This window comes from Taeniopygia guttata, chromosome 1A, assembly GCF_048771995.1.
Source record: "Taeniopygia guttata chromosome 1A, bTaeGut7.mat, whole genome shotgun sequence".
Lineage (NCBI taxonomy): Eukaryota > Metazoa > Chordata > Aves > Passeriformes > Estrildidae > Taeniopygia > Taeniopygia guttata.
This window is the reverse complement of record NC_133025.1, coordinates 23,268,235-23,285,202: the sequence shown is the minus strand read 5'-3', so window position 1 is coordinate 23,285,202 and position 16,968 is coordinate 23,268,235. Positions and strand designations below refer to the sequence as shown.

The 16,968-nt window shown below is 36.0% G+C and overlaps 1 long non-coding RNA gene across 1 annotated transcript in view; it reads left to right on the top strand.

The window, feature by feature from the left end:
• The window catches only part of LOC115490930 (uncharacterized), a 114,363-nt gene extending 98,647 nt beyond the window's left edge, over positions 1-15,716 (top strand). The window contains exons 4-6 of the long non-coding RNA XR_012052630.1: positions 10,246-10,308; positions 12,155-12,225; positions 14,083-15,716. This is a non-coding gene — a long non-coding RNA (uncharacterized lncRNA). The remainder of the gene's footprint in view (positions 1-10,245; positions 10,309-12,154; positions 12,226-14,082) is intronic.
• The last annotated feature ends 1,252 nt before the right edge of the window (positions 15,717-16,968 follow it).

Here is a 16,968-nt window from a genome sequence, read left to right as displayed (position 1 = left end):
TTGTCTTTCCTTGTGGCCACAAATTCTGCATACTTTATGGTCATTAACAGTGACACTTTCATCTCCCCCTGCTTTGTTAACCTTCCTCTTTGTCTGAGACAACCCTTAGGCAATAAACCCACCTCTATCATATACCAAGTTCCATTAATGTGGGAACTTAATTTACAGTCCAAACTCCATGAAGTTCCATTCAGGGGGAAGCGTGGGTGGTCACAAATGGCATCTGTCACATAACTTGGGGTGATTCTTGTTTGACCAGTGAGATGTGTCTGAGTTGCTTCTTTACACTGTTTTCCACAGTGGGAATTTTTGTCTGGATGTGTTACCCAGGATGTGCTAATCAGGCCTTGCCTCTGCCAGGCCTGGAATTAGTGCCATCCTGACACTCCGTTTTGTGCTTATCTCATGGCAAAGTCCTTCTGTGGCCTTGACAGTGTTTGAAACAGAGAATTGTGATCTTTAAGTTCCTACAGACAGTCATCTCAAAACAGACAATTTTTCAAAATAACAATTTCCTTCAGTGATATGTGGGCATCATAGATTCATAGTCCATTTAAAGTTCCCAGATAGGACTTGATACTGTCTGTCTGTCATGTAAAATAGTTATTCCTTTATTTGAACTCTGCAAAGTTTGTCCTCGGATTCATGCTGCTGTGGAAAAGGAATAATTTCAAATGAACAGTCTTCTTGAGCTGTATTTGTGTTTAAGCTCTGCAGACTCTTAATTCTTGACTTTTTTCAGTAGCGATTTTTTGACACACAACTGCATGTTAAAATGTTGGAGAAAACTGACACAGAGGTCACAGTTCATATTTACTTTATTTGAAGAAAAAATTGTAACTTTTATAACGGGACAAAAAATATATCCAACCTAAAGAAATAAGGAGACTGTCTGGATTTGAAGTAAAACCCAAAATATGACTTTGTGTAAAAATTAGAATTATATATTACAGGTGTCAGCGGACCTTTTAAAGTGTATTTTCCCACGGAATTATCTAGGCATTTATATCCTTTTTTATTAACTAATGGTCTGAAAATTTGTCATTTGAGAGACAAAAACAATACAACCTTTGTGGGAAGCTTTATCTTACTCTCTATTTTTTATTTTTATTTCCTTAGAATTTTATTGCTGAAATGGAACATTTTTTTTCCAAATGAAGTAAAGTATGTTAAAGCACAGAAGCCTTGTTTTCAGAGCTAGCTGAATTTTTATTGTCTTGTGGTAAATCTCAAGAAGCAAGGAATGGTTACAGAAACACTGAGTTGTTCCTGGCTACATAATACAGTTACTAGGCGCTGGACTCTGCATGTATGCACACACATACTTTAAAATTAATGTAGTCAAGAAGAATAAAATTTTCTGAGAAAAAAAGTTGAGATAAGCTTTTTAACACAAAAAAATCAGCTTGGTTAAGGAATCAGACCACCCACTGCTGGAAGAGAAATTCTGGTATGATATATGATGCATCTTTGGTATCCACAGGCTGATATGAAACATTGCAAGATGGAACTTTACTGACTGGTTAATGAAAAAAATATATGCATTGACAAAATGAAATAAAGTTAAAAGATATTTATTAATTAATGAATTTACATTCTTCATAACTCAAATTTAAATCTTCTTGTTCAGAAGTCTTCAATATGTTCACATTAGGTTTCTGAATTGCAAAGCTGCTTTCATACATGAATTACTCAACCCTTATTTATTAAAGCAATCTAGACATATGCATAACATTTAGAAATGTAAGGCTTAAAAGCCTTACAGAGTTGTGGCCTACCTATCTCATGTGAAGTTCTTTCTCATCACTATGAGTCTTTCTATCAACTAGAAAGACCTCTGTGCTTGTGCAGAGGTAATACTTAGGTAGAACATCTCAACATGCCCCTAAATAACTATCACACGTTAAAAGTAAGATGAAAATTAACATTCAGCTTCACAAATTGCATTGCTTTGATTTTGTCAGCAGTTTGCCTTTAACTTTGGTACTATTACCATTGCTGTATGTCAAGCATAGTTTATGATGAAATTTAGGTTGTTTTCTCAGAGAATGCTGAAATATTTTATTTGAATTCCATATACCTGTTTGTTTGCATGGAGAAGAACGATTTATTTGATTAAAGAATTGCACCATGATTGTTACATGAAACTAGCATACTTATATTTCTTTTGTCCCAGAAAAGAGAGATGTGTTTGTCAGTTGCAAAATGTACTCATTTGTGACATGGTGTGATGTCCTCTGTGGGCTGCAGGTGTGTCTCTGCTCCACCAGACGCCATGGGCTACAGGGACACAGCTGCCTTACGATGATCTTCATCACGGGCTGCAGGGGAATCTCTGTTCTGGCACCTGGAGCATCTCCTTTCCCTCCTTGTTCCCTGACCTGGGTCTCTGAAGAGCTGTCCCCCTTGCATATTCTCAGTACTCTCTTCTCCGGCTGCAATTTTCTCCTGCACAGTAACCTTTTCTCCATCTTAAATTGTTATCCCAGAGGCTGATGGGATCACATCCACCCTTGCTGATAGAATTGGCTTTGTCCAATGTCAGGTCCATTTTGGCACTGTCTGGTTCTGGCTCTATAAAACATAGAGCATCTGGTAGCTTCTCAGAGAAGCCACCACTCTAACCCCTTTGCTACCAAAACCTTACCACAAAAAAATTTTATGCAAAACCAAAGAACCTAGAAGACCACCATGTGTTATGAAGTCAGTATTCTTTTGCCATGGAAATTACTTAGCGCAGCAGGAAAATCTATTGCTGAAATAGCTGATTTATTGTTATCGTAGAAGGGTCCAAGGAAGAAACCTGGCTGCTCACCAAAACATGCAAATTTTCCCCTTTCCTGGCTGTATAGGAGTGTTTTTCTGTATGACTTCCAAAGCTCTTTGAAACTCATATCCATCAGTCTCAGACTCGCCTCTTCATTATAAACTAGATCCTCAGCTCCAAACTTCCTACCTTGTAAACTTCCTGCATAGGATGGTCTTTGGAAGCAGCACTGTGGGCACTGCTCATATGTATATACAGAAAAAACTTATCATCATCTAATTAATTACTGCAACAAAACTCCTTTTTGAAGCACATACATGAAATAACTCCAATCACTTACACTCTATTAGATAAGTGAGTTTTTACCTCTCCTTTGTTGCTGGACAGATACTTCAGAGCATTTGATATGTGATAGCCTGATATAGGGAAGTGTTGGATTAACTATACCTCTGGGACTACTTAAAAGCATAGGGTTTCAAGCATTCATTTAGACAACTTGTGCCTGAGGCTCTCACCCGCACTGAGAAGAATTATCTATACCAACCATATAATCTCCATCTTATTAAAAGAGTTACTAGTGTAGCTGTCAATCAAAGACAACATCATGCCTCTGGCTGATTTACCAGTACAAGTTCTTTTGCTTTAAACTAGCCAAAGTTTTAAAAGACAGAATGGCATAGCAGTGTTCACTAGGGACGCAATTAAAATTGAATTAATGTTTAATTATGTGCTTTCTTGGAACAGAAGAAATACAAGTATTTTCAAGTAAAAAATGTATAGCTTCACTAACTGGCAAAGTTAATTAGAGTACATTTTATGTTACTTCTTCAGGCCATTTTTAAATTAACAACAACAATTATCTTCTGAACCTCTCTTCCAGTCCTGAGAGAAGTATATTTAATCATCAAGCATCACATCTTCTGTCTTTATTTTTTCTTCCTGTTTGATAAATTTCCTAATTAGAAATTCAGTTTCATATTTACAGAACAAAATTCTTACACAAGAAAGCCCACTGAAACCTTTCAAATTGAGTACAAAACAAACTGTGGCATACATAGCACCACAGATCTGAATGCAAAGCAAAAGTTTGGTGTTTTAATAGGATACAGAAGATTGCTTGTGCATGTGACATTTAATTCATACATTAAGCACTTGCAGCAAATGGACAGCAAATATTCAAAACCTTAAAAAAAGAATTCATCTAACTCTGTTAAGAGAGCATATCCTTCATTTGTCAAACACTGATATAACTGTGACTGTGGCCTGTTTTCCCCACATAATCTTTTGTGCTCCCAGATATACTTCCAGGTACCTTGCCTGCTTGAATTTTTTATTTTATGTATTGATCACAGTATAGCAAGGCCCGTAGAAGTCAGAGAAGAGCTTTGATGTCCATAGAGGAATTTCAATCCCTATCCAACATAATACAACATTTAGAAATTCCTATAAGTAAACATAGAATAATAGAATGGCTTGGGTTGGAAGATATCTTAACGATCATTTAGTCCCAACCCTTCTGCCATGAGGATGTACACCTTCCACTAGAACAGATATTGCTCAGAGCCCCTTTCAACATGAATTTGAGTATTTCAGGGGTGGAGCATCCATAAGGTCTCTGGGCAAATTGTTCCACTGCCTCACCACCCTCAGTGTAATGAAATTTCTTCCAGATGTCTGATCCAAAGCTACACACTTTCAATCTAAAGCCATTGCCCCTTGTCCTGTCACTACATGCTCTTGTAAATGGATTCTCTCCATCCTTCCTGTAGGTTCCTACCAGGTACTGGGAGGCCACAATGTGGTCACCCCAAAGCCTTCTCTATTCCAGGCTGAACAATCCCAATTCTCCCAGGCTTTCCCCAGTGGAGAGGTGCTCCAACTCTCTACCACTGTAGTGGCCTCCCTTGGGCTTGCTCCAACTGACTGATGTCCTTCCTGTGATGGGGCCCCAGAGCTGGATGCAGCACTCCAGGTGGGTCTCACCAGACTGGAGAGGGGCAGAATCCCCTCCCTTGACCAGCTGGCCATGCTGCTCTTGCAGCCCAGGATACAATTGGCTTTCTGGGCTGGGAGGGCACTTTGCCTGCTCATGGGCAGCCTCTCATGCACCTCAAGGCCTTCTTGGCAGGGCTGCTCTGGATCTGTTCCTCTCCAGCCTGGGATGATACAGGGGTTGCCCTGACCCAGCAGCAGCACCTTGCCCTTGGTCCTGTTAAAACTCATGGCATTTCCTCAGCTTCCTTCTTGAGCTTGTCCAGGTCCCTCTGGATGGCATCCCATCCTTGCACCTCTCAGCTTGGTGTCATCTCCAAATTTGCCGAGCATGCACTCCTGCCCTTTGTCTATGTCATGAATGAAGATATTAAATAACACTTGGGCCCCATGCAGACCCCTGAGGGACTCCACTTGTCACTGATGCCCATCGGGACTCTGAGCCATTGACCATTATCCTCTGGATGTGACTGTCCAAAAAACTTCTTATCCATCTAACATCCACCCATCAAATCTATCTCTCTCCATTTTTGAGATAGAGATGTTATGAAGACCAATGTTGATCTTATGGTATTTCCATGCTGTGTGAGGCTAAATAAATTGGATTAAAATGAGAATTATTGCCTAAAAGAATTTAGGACTAGAATTTTCTATAGTCTGACTCTTCTATCTATAGTCAGAGTATCGTAGTAAAATAATTTAACTCAATAACTTCTAGTCCTTGAAATGAGAAATTATTGCTTCTGAAAAAAGATAGCTTTCTTTCAATAGTTTATATTAAAATGGACTATGCTATCACAAAGAAATGGGGTATCATATTAACATTCTCATAGAACATTGGAATTAAAGCAAAAAAAATTAAGTGGCAAATATCCTTTAAAATTGCATGAAGAAACAGGAATAATTTATTTTTCTCTCATCCTTAAAGTATTAGTGGGTCCTACAAGGGCCAAAAACAAAGCAAACTGAATCCAGTGCAAGATTTTTTTCAATGCATTCAATAATTTTTAAATGTAACTCTTCCGGAGAAACTCTTTTAGAGAATATCAAGGGATTCTCCTGTATGGTAATACTGTTAGGAAAAAAATCCCACTTCTCTCTGTGAACAAATAAGCAAGTGTAATAATAGCAAATTGACCTAGCAGTTATTTTCAAACAGCATTCATCCTTGTGCCATGTATGGAGCCTGAAAAGTTACAAATCAAAGTTCAGTTTTGCAGTACAAAATTGGAAAGTATAACTTATTAAAATTCAATATGACCATCACTTAAGAAGATATTTCCTTATTTAAGAAGACGTTTGCTTAAACTAGATCTTATTATTCTCTGTGCAAATAACACTACTCTTTTCCTCATATATATGATAGTTTTTAGATTATATACTTATGAAGGTAAGAATAAATAAAAGACAGTTCCTGAAACACAGAAATCTTATAGTTTATAAGACAAATATATACAGTGCATATTCAGCATATTGCTGAATAATGAAACTCTTATTCATATTTAATACCAGCTTGCTTTCAGTGGGATCAGTAGGAGGTATTTTTTATCACAAAGACTGAATTAGTTGAGTAAAAGGAATAGGAAGGAGATGAAGAAGCAAAATATATAGTTAGAGATGAATGTTTTTATTTATGCTGTTATTATATCTCTTTTCAATTAATTACTTAAGGACAAATGCAAGGTGAGGTCCTTTTCCCCAATTTTGTTTGAAATTTTTATCATAGTTTCCCTCAGACAGTTAAGTAGCAGTGCTAGCTGCATATTCCTCTACTGATCTTCACCTAATAACTTTTCAATCTATCAGTTAATTCAGCCAAATACTCCAAAGAGTGTTTCAAAAGGGTGGGATGGTTTCAGAGATGACCACATGTCCACTAGTTCTATGAATAAGTAATGCCTGAATGTCCGTTTAAGTGTCAAGAATGTAAGACTACAGCATGAGTTCAATTCCTTAGAGATGTAGAGGTATCCACCTTACTGAGAAACCCTATAAACAACCCAGCTTTGGAGCAGGGGAAGATTGAGATGGAACTCATCCTTCCTTGGCCATCAAATCAGCTCATCATAAATCATATAGCATGGAATTTATTACCTATCTGTAAATGTCTACAGTGTAGACATACCTCTGAGCTAGTCATGCTTTTTATAGTCAGTGGGGAGTAAAAGGCACTGCAAGAGGACAATTCATCTGACCTGCTTTAGACAGCTATTTTAAGATGAGACAAAGTGTGCCCCAAAAATGCCAACTTCTCTCCATTGACTGCAAAGACAGTCTAAGGGTTTAAGGCAAATTACTCAAATATAGATGGTTTAAATACCAAGGTTCTTATTCAGCTACTTATCAAATTTCAACTCTGAAAATGTGCCTGACTATTTTTTAATGCAGTTAATATTCTGAAAAAAAAAAAGAGTAAATTTTGCATTCCTCAAATGGGAACAAGCACGCTGATTTCCACTGCTTGTTGAGATGGTGCTGCATGTATGTACATGCACACGAATGGCCAGTGCACAGTTTTCTCTCTTGTGCTTCGGTTGTGAGACTATGTCATGAAGAATCTCAACCTACAGCATGTGCCAGGTAATGGAGCTAAAGTGAGGACTTAAAGGCCACAGCTCAAACTTGCAGGTACTTATTATTGCCTTTGATTGAGACTGCAAAGCACAAAACCTTGCTGGGAGAGTAGAGTTCCCCAACAGCAGCAGAACTGCTCCCATATTGGGAGCTTGAGTCTAACCCGAAACTGAAGGATTTGTGCCCAGATGCCTGCAGTCAGAAAGGAGGAATGCTCTGGCTCTGCATTGCAAGTGTGGGAGCTAAAGCTCTCGTTTAAGAGGCTGTAAGGGAATTCTCAATGCCAGTGCATAGAACTGATCTTTCAAATCCAGAAACACTGAATGCATGTCCAATATCTGCTCATTATATACAAATGTTCAGTTCCATTTTGCACATATATCTACACAGAGAGTTATAAGATTTACTATAGTAATATTAGCCAGAATCAGACTAGGGAAATAATCTTAGTACTCTTTTTTTTTTTTTTTCCAAAAGCAGTATTAAAAAAATTGCCTAATGTGCTTGCCTTACTAATAATTTTAGTGAATAATCCCTTGTTGCTGTTGTTTGCCTGAATGAAGTCACAAAAAGAAAGCAATGAAATATCTGAAGAAATCTTTCTAAGTATTCTTTTAGACTGTTAGCTCTAACACATAAAAGAATATAAGTAATTTGGCTTGGAAATGTATAATAAAAAATATAATGCATATATAAATGCATATATAAAATGTTTGCAATTTTAAAATTTCTGCAATTCTGAATTAATTTCTCCAACCACTTTTCTTGATCCTCACCTTGGCTTTTATTTTGACCCAGTTACCTGTTCATCCCTGCTTTATTAACTATGCACTGTTGCCTTTCACTTCTTCCCATCTAGCTTCTTCCAGAATTCATGGGGATTATTTTTCCAAGGATTACAGACTTCAAATTCTGAAGAGTTGTGATGTGACTACTCTTATTCTATGTTTTAACTCTTGACAAGTGCCTTCATCATTTAGATTATAGAAAACACAAAATATTTTGGGCTCTAACAGTGCCTTCTGTAGTTGAATGTGTGAATGTTTTTGTTTGTGGGGAGAGAGGCCCTTTGACACTGAAGTAATAGGTTTGACTGATAATGCAAATTGTAATAAAAATATTTACATCCAAGAGTAACCTGGAAGCTCTTGCTCTTCAGCAAAATAAAAGTCTTTGAAATTATTCTAAGTACTTTGACTGAGAAATATGTTTTTCACTGGTGTTTGTCTTTATGCATGTGAGACTCCATACTTGGCAATTAAATATATGGTCTCATTTCCAGCTTTAGTTAGAACTCTAGCCTAGAACTACAGCATTTTAATGCCTTAATAAGAGCATTTGAAACAGACAATTGAAAAATTTGATTGTGTTAAATCTCTGAGGACTATTTAGGAAGGTTCCATGATCTTTTAAAAGTTCCTTCTGCACATCCAAGTCAATTGTTTTTGAATATTCTCAATTTTCATATTCTCCCACCAAAGTAATGTTGGGATTTCCAGCATGACAAGAAGAGATAAAACTTGGGAAAACATCCTCTGGAGGGCACACTTTGGTTACTTCAAGAAATCATGGATGCACCAAATGTCACAAGATGGTGGGGTTTGCTACTTTACTGTTTCACATTATACATGAGAAAGCCTCCTGAAATCTGAACCTAATGGACAGTTTTAAGGAATTAAAATGTTCTGTTTAATCCATGGTGATTTTTAATTTTAACATTTAAAATTTTAGCATTAGGTAAATACCAAAACAATTGAAATTTGCCAAGAATATTGGGAAAAAAATTGTTATGTCTGGATAGCTTCTTTAGCTTTAAGAAAAATACTTTTGTTAATTGTTTCAGTGCAGTACAAAGAGACAAGTTCTATATTAAAGAAGTAGATGGGATACAAATAATGTTTAACCCATTGCACTCATTATCCCCATGCATTACTTCCCATAATCACTTAGAATGAAAAATACTTTAGTCAAGTGGTTTTTTTGTTGTTGTTGTTGGTTTTTTGTTTTGTTTTGTTTTGGTTTTGTGGAAGAGAGAGGAAGGAAAAGAACCAGTACAAAAATGTCAATATTAAAATAAGTTTTTAAACAATGCTTAGGTATTTTATTGTAATAGGCAAGAAACAGCCTGCTCACAACAGGGAGTTGACTCTCGTTTACACATAAACACAGCTTCTCAGCTACTTTGCTGTACTTCAGGAAAAATTGAAAAGATGAATACAGCTCCTATTAGGCAGAAACTCCAGGAAAATGGTAGTTACAGATCTAGCAACTAGACTGGTGGAGTGTTAATGATTAGTTACTTTTTAGTGTATATTACTCTGACAAAAAAAAACATTTTCTCCAGGATTAGTGGCTAAGGTAAGCAGCTGCTTTTTTATCTTTTGAAAGTGTTATTGAAATTATAAAACCAAACTCCAGAAGAACTGCAGATTAAGTAGGTTTTTGTTGTTGTAATTATATATTGCATTTCTCTAGCAAATGCTTGTAGGCAATAGATGCAATTGTAGTTTTACAGGTATGTTGAAAGTGAAATATAGAGTGGTATAGCTGAAAAAGGTATAACAAAAGATATGCGCAATAAATGTGTTTTCTTCCAGCATGCAAAAGGTAACACTTTTCCCCAATCACTATGTTCATTCAGCAGTTTTCCTGTGGACAAAATACATTTTTACACAGACAAAAGAATAGCTATTGATCTGTTAGACAAAGAGTCTGTGGTTATGTGCTATCATGGCCTTTATCTCCCATAGAATAGAAGTATTCCACTCATGTAGGAAAAAGGGGGTTTTATTTTCTTTATTTTTGCACAATATATGCTGTAGTTTTTGAATCTCCAGTTCAGTGCCAGATCCCTGTTTGGGGAATGAGGGATGGCTTGCCATTTCTGCAGCTCTAACTTGCTTCATCAGCAGATTCGGAAGCATCCACCAGAAGAATCATATTACCAGAGGTCACTGAAGAGGCTGCTCCTGACAGTATGTATTATAACAGAGAGTCATCACTGTTGCAGCTGTAATTTTTATTAACATTACTCACAACCTGTAAATGCCAAGAGTAATTCTGGTTCAAAACCTTTTCTCACTACCCTCTCCACAACTGTTTCCCTCATTTTCCTGCCAGCTTGCTTATCTCCAGGGTTTCTTTGGAATACTGACCTACTAAATTAGAACAACAAACACAAGTAGATTTATTTAAGTTTGAAAGCCCTGTTAGCAGAGTCCTTTCATTTTGTTGTGAAGTAACTACTTCTGCATTTAAAGAGCATCTTAATATAATACTATTCTGTTCATCCCTTTTTATCACAATTACAATTTTATTTTCTGTGGTAGATAGGGACAGGCGGAGCGGAAGATCACGGAATGTCACGGAAAGACAGACCCCTTCCCCCCTCTCTCTCCCCTGCTTATCTGTCAACCCCAGGAGTCAGAGAAGAATGTAGCCACACCTGTTCTGGTAAAATTCCACTACCCACTATCCTCCGAGACCCCCAACCCCCTCTCTGACGTAGCAAAGACTCCTAAACCTATTTAAACCCACGAAATAAGATAATAAACGCTTTTCAACCGTCTGCCATATTGGTATCTGCGTGTGTTGATTAGCCCGAGTGGCTTGGACGAGACCAGGCCGCCGTGCTGCCTTACCTGAACCAGGTCCCTGGTTGTCTTTCATAAAGGCAACAATTTTCTATAAAATGCAGAGCTTTATTTCATTAATTGTCATTGCGTTTACATACTCTACAGCACAATGAATGTTGTCTGAAGATTTTGGTGTGTTTTTCTGCCTGGTGCTCAAAATGCATTCCTGTAAGCACTAAAAAAAATGAAAAAAGGTTTTTTGCATGTTCATATTTTCTTCCAAGTTGCATAAAAAGTCTTGCTTTGCTAAGTGTATTTTCACGGGTCGGGAATAGCAAGGGAAAGGCTCTTACCTTAAAGTAGTATGCCTCAAGCACTTTGATCCTTACCAGCTGCTAGTTCTGGCACCCTACTCCCAGTTCATCACTGTGTGATACTCCCAGTTATCACTGGGTACCTCTACATGGGTGCACTCCCCCTCCAGAGCATCTCTGTCCTTCTGGGAAACCAGAGCAGAAGACAGGATGGCAGAGAAGAGTCGGGCTATGAAGTCGAGTGATAGAGAGTGTTTGTTTGCACGGGTTAAGAAAGGACAAACACAAGGCACTGTATGTACTGTGAATTTGCTGATAAAAACTTGGGAAGACATGTAGATGCACTAATACAAACCCAAACAATAGACTGATACCCCTCTAAAGAATTCAGTAGCTTCACTGTGGTACTGTGAGAATGTTAATAAGCTGGCTAGATTTTGGCAGATCAATGCATAGGAAAGAACAATAATATACATCTCCTACTGCTGCCTATGTGGAAATACTGAATGACATTAGGGAACTTTAAATCAATGACAGATTAAAGGTAAACCTCACAGGCGAGACAGCAAACTATTCAGGATTAGTAGGCACTCAGTGCCTCTCACCAATGATGAATGACCAAATCCTAATTCAAAATGGGAAGTGCAAATAGCTAAGCCAAGTTAAAGGTAAAAGGCGCTGTCTGTAAAAGATGCCAAAGGATCTTTTACTTATAATCTCTTAACTTTACATGATGTTGTGTAAATTTCAGTATTTCTTTCATGATAGTGGATTTGTATTAGAGGAACATTACAGCACTAGAAAACCCAAATCTTGAGAACAAAAGCAGACTATTGGAGACTCAGTTCTAATAGCTGGTTGCTAACTGAAAGCTTATACTGTAAGTGCTTTTTATTTTATGTCATTTTTCCTAATTTCTGCTACTGCCACAGACACTTGACATCTTTTGTTTGAACACAAATGATTCCAGCCTTCATGATGACACAACTTCCATCTTTATCAGGTAAAATTAAGCTTTTGATGACAGGTTTTGAAAATTACAACATAATGTCAAATTTTACCAGAGAATGATTAAAGTCTGATCTTTTAACTGCATTATAGCATTAGATTCTCTATGGCACACAAATATTTATGGAAGGCATAAAAAGCAAGGGTAAACATGCAGCCTTTTGTCATTATTATTTAACTACTCTAGTTACTGAACCTGTCTGGTTCAATATCTGTAAATACTACTCTATATGACCTACCTTGACCAATACATTTTACAAGCTGGTGTCATCCATTAAACTTGTGAAATGACTTTGCCAATGCTACTTGTACAAAAAGCCAATAAGTAAAAGAAGGGTTCTCTCATCAGCTGTCTTAGCATTTCTTGCCATGATTAATAAAAGCAGTTTTCCCAGTTTAAATCTTCAAGGATCTGTCAACTAAACAGAAATAACGATGCTAATTGAAGGCAAAGATAAACTTGTATTTTATGTTTTCTGGAATTTATATGCAAAATATATTCAATATGTGCCAGGATGAGTCTGTTATTAAAAGACATGGGAAGATGATTATGGGGATACAGATATCAATAAAACTTAACTAAAAATGCAAATATAGAATATTGTGGCATAATCTGTATGATGAATTTTCTTTGTCAAATAGGAAAAATAATGGTAGCCTCATCTTTTTAGTTCTCTATTCCAGCACTATGCCTCTACAAATGAGAAGTAGCTCAGACAGATAAAAAACTTGTATATCTTCAGAATTAATTTAACCAATATAATAGTCACTAATTATACATAATAAATCAATATGAATATCACAAACTTGATTGCCTAAAATGGCCCAAGCAATTGTATTTTGTGTTACCCTCCATTTTGAAAAGTCTCCCACTAGTCTTTGGCAGCCTCAAAACTTTTTGAAAGGAGACATTTCATTAGTGTTCAGTTGATGCAGTATTTGTAGGATGCTGCTGGCCAGCATCTAGCTTCATTTAGGCCTGTTGTAAGAGAAAGATTGGTTCTTTTTAAAAAATTGTGTATCATGGGAAAGCAAAGAAGTCTAATAATTAGAACAGTCTCCAGAAGAATCATCCTTTCTAACCCAAAACATCCTATTTTTCTATGATCATACTTACTCTCTGCTAAAAAATGATCTTTCTATTATTAACTATAAACTATTCTATCCTAATTTAGAATTAATTTGTGCAATGTTTCTATTATTTATAATTTTATGTGTCATCAGCTGCTCACCAGATTAACAAGACTTCTTTTCTTTCTGAGAGTAATTATAATGTGAGAGCTTTTGTATTCATCAGACTTTTAAATGAGGTTATTAATACTTATATCTCATTACATCTGTTAAATTATAATTTAATTTTTAGTCACTACACACAATTTCTGCATTTTATACATTTGTATATGTACTTGCTGATTATTGGAATTGTTTATATGACAGAGGCTAGGAATAATTTATTTTAGACAAGTAAACAGTTATTTTGCCATTGTTTTCAGTAGAATTAATACACAGACATTGTGAATGTTTTGCTATTGATGAGAGAACTCTTTAATTGCTCTTCCCTAAATTTAATGTTTTATAATTCAGTTCAAAACTTGTTGAAATCAATGGAGAAACTCCCACTGATTTCAAAGACTGTTATAGCAGGTACTTTACAAGTATTATTACTATGTCTCTGTATTTCTTAAGAAAAAGAAAATGCCTTTCTAGCACTATTGTAAATGAAGGATAAAAAGGGACAGTCAATGGTAAGAAAGATGAACAGATGCTTCAAGTGAAATAGTCTGAGAAGATGCAGAATTTGGTTTTGGTGAGGAGAAATTAAATGTGATCTTTTTTTACCCAAACCTAAAAGTCCTTTCAGCAAGGCTGGGACAAGGATAAAGAAGCCATCAGTAAACCTAGAGAATGCTTCGACAATGATCCAGCAAAGCACTTGCACAAGTGCTTGCCTTAAAACATCTGAATACTCCGATTTGAGCCAATGGACTACTTCAGTTGAGATGTCTGGCTGTTTTCTACCTGGTGGATGAAGGAGGTAAGAATTTCGTAGTGTGTTCCTAATTATAGTCATTACTATGGCTGGTACAGCCATAAAAACTTTGAAATAACAATTTATAAATTCTACATTTTTTTACTGTTTAAACTTGATTTAGTCTGACATTTCACTTCTTAAAACATGTGTTGAGCTACTGAAATACCAAAACTGTGTGTTCTGAAACTGAAGAGATAACTTTAGAGGGGTTTAATTTTCACTAACATAAGACTTCAGACATTTAGTCTAAGTTAGTAACGAAAGAGAAGCTTTATTGAGGGAGCTCATATCACCTATAATTATTTTATTTTTAATGGAATGAATTATTATTTCAGATTAGTAAATCTTTTCAAATGTTATAAAGAGGACATGAGGACATAGCTTACTATGGTGTCATTGTTTTTTTAGTCTCTGAAATTAGTGCAAATGATGTAGCTGAACATAAATTGACACCTTTAACAGTAGTTCCACTACCCCAGCTGATCCTGTAAAGAATTAAAAGTACATTAATCAATGAATTACCTTCTATAAGTATTTAATGAATCCCATTCATCCCTATTTACATGCATATAACCCCAAATGACTGTTCAATTAAGTGCCTTCATTTGCATTACATGTACAGAATTCCTCTGTCTTCTCCTAACTAAACCCAAAAATCAGTGAATTCATATATACCCAAAGAATCTATGTGCAAGAATGGTATTCAGCTCATGTGTAAATTGATACTATTTTAAAAACAAGCTAGATAATAAATCAATATTTCAATTGCAAGGAAAACAAATTGAAGTTGATGCTTATAGGCCTGTGATAACAGAAATGTCCATGAATGAACAGAACCTGAAGGCAGAAAAAGTGTCTTTTTGAAATCAGTGCCATGAGAAAACATGAAGAACTGAAACAATAAATGAGATGAATTAGGATAAAAACTCACCAGTTTTAAATTGTAGGTAAATTCCTTAAAAAATAATGGAATTATGCAATCATAATTCCTTTATTCAAAATATTTAGCTTACTCTACATCCCAGATACCAAACTCAAATAATAATTTTGTAGTAATTTAATTTAAATACTATAAATTATTACTTTATTTTTATAAACAGTTCCATTGGTTTACAAATTGTTATACACCTGTTTTGAAGGTTATGTTCTTTTATTCTGGTTTTTATCGTTCATGAAGTTACCCACTATGAGTCAGCTGCTCTCTCTCAACTTTTTGCCCACCCACAGCCTACTCTCAGGTAGAGCAAAGTGAGACACTGATGTCATGCAAGCACTGTTCAGTCACAAATAGAATGCTGTTCTGCTGTCAACACCATTTCAGTCACACATGCAAAACACTGTATGGGCTGCTGTGAAGAAGATTAACTCCTTTTCAGCCAGACCCAAAATAGTTTGCATCCTTAAAGTAAAGTTGCTCTTGAAAGGTAGGTTTTTGCTCTGTTCTCTTGGTAGGTCTTATTTAAAAAAAAAAGAAAGAAAAAAAAAGAAGAAAAAATATTTACCAGGTAAGATTATCTCATCTCATAGGGAATTTCTAAAATTACAGTGTAATAGGTTACCTGTGTGAGAAGACAAACTCGTAGAATCACAGACACATAGAATACTTTGGGCTGGAAGGCATCTTAAAGATCATCTGGTTCCAACCCTTCTGTCCTGGGCAGGGACAACTTCCACTAGACCAAGTTTCTCAGAGCCTCATCTAGCCTGGCCTTGAACACCTCCAGATGGAGATGCCACAACCTCAATCAAGACTTAGAACAGTACAGAAATGAGAAATTAAATAAAAATAATATCTGTGAACAAGAAATATTAAAAAATATCAGTGAAAATATTTTAATTAGATGAATTGTGACCAGAAAATAAATATTTTGATTAGTGGAGTGTCTTGTAAGTTATCTTTTACAGTGCTGTATAAGTAATGTAAGCTCAAGTTCGACAGTCTCCTAGGCAGTTCACTCTAAAGTAAAATGTTGCCTTATAGTGAATGCAAAGCAAAGTCACAAATAATTAATCTGGTGTTATTGTAACCAGTCTCTGGATCAAATAACTTACAGTTAAGCTTTTAAACAATAATGTACTTAACATGATTGATGTGGTTTTTAAAATATAATTTTATGAAAAATAAAATTAAATTAACAAGCAGAGTAAAATTCACAACCAATCTAATAAGCAGAAGGCAGTGAGGTTCTAGCCCTTTGCCCTTAAATATGTTTAATGCTAATCAAACCTTACTGCTACAAAGTTGCTTATTTATTTATGGTATCTAGGAACTCCAAAACCCTCAGAGCATTTACTAGGACTAATGTTTCTTCAATCCTGTAATTTCTTGAAACAATTACTGCCTTTTCTGGCTGCGTGAGAAAATTAAACTTGCCAGTGATAATCCTGCAATTGGCCTAGTGGTACTTTCTTATGTGAATGTCTGTTTGGGTGATATCTTTTCAAGAGAAGGTTGGTGGCTTCTTCAAAATTTTAGTATGGAGACAAAACATGAATTGACAGGAATAATGAGAATATTGGAGTTTTCACCTTTTGTACTTGTGGAATAAAGGTGATCTTGCAAATCCCATTCAAGTATAGTCTCATTTATTCTTACCAAACTGCCTTGTTAGAGAGCTTCACTGCATGTTTTTCTGACAAAGAATAAAAGTTCACTCAATATGAGCTATGTATTTTTTAAATTAATTGACAGGGAGACTTTTTTTT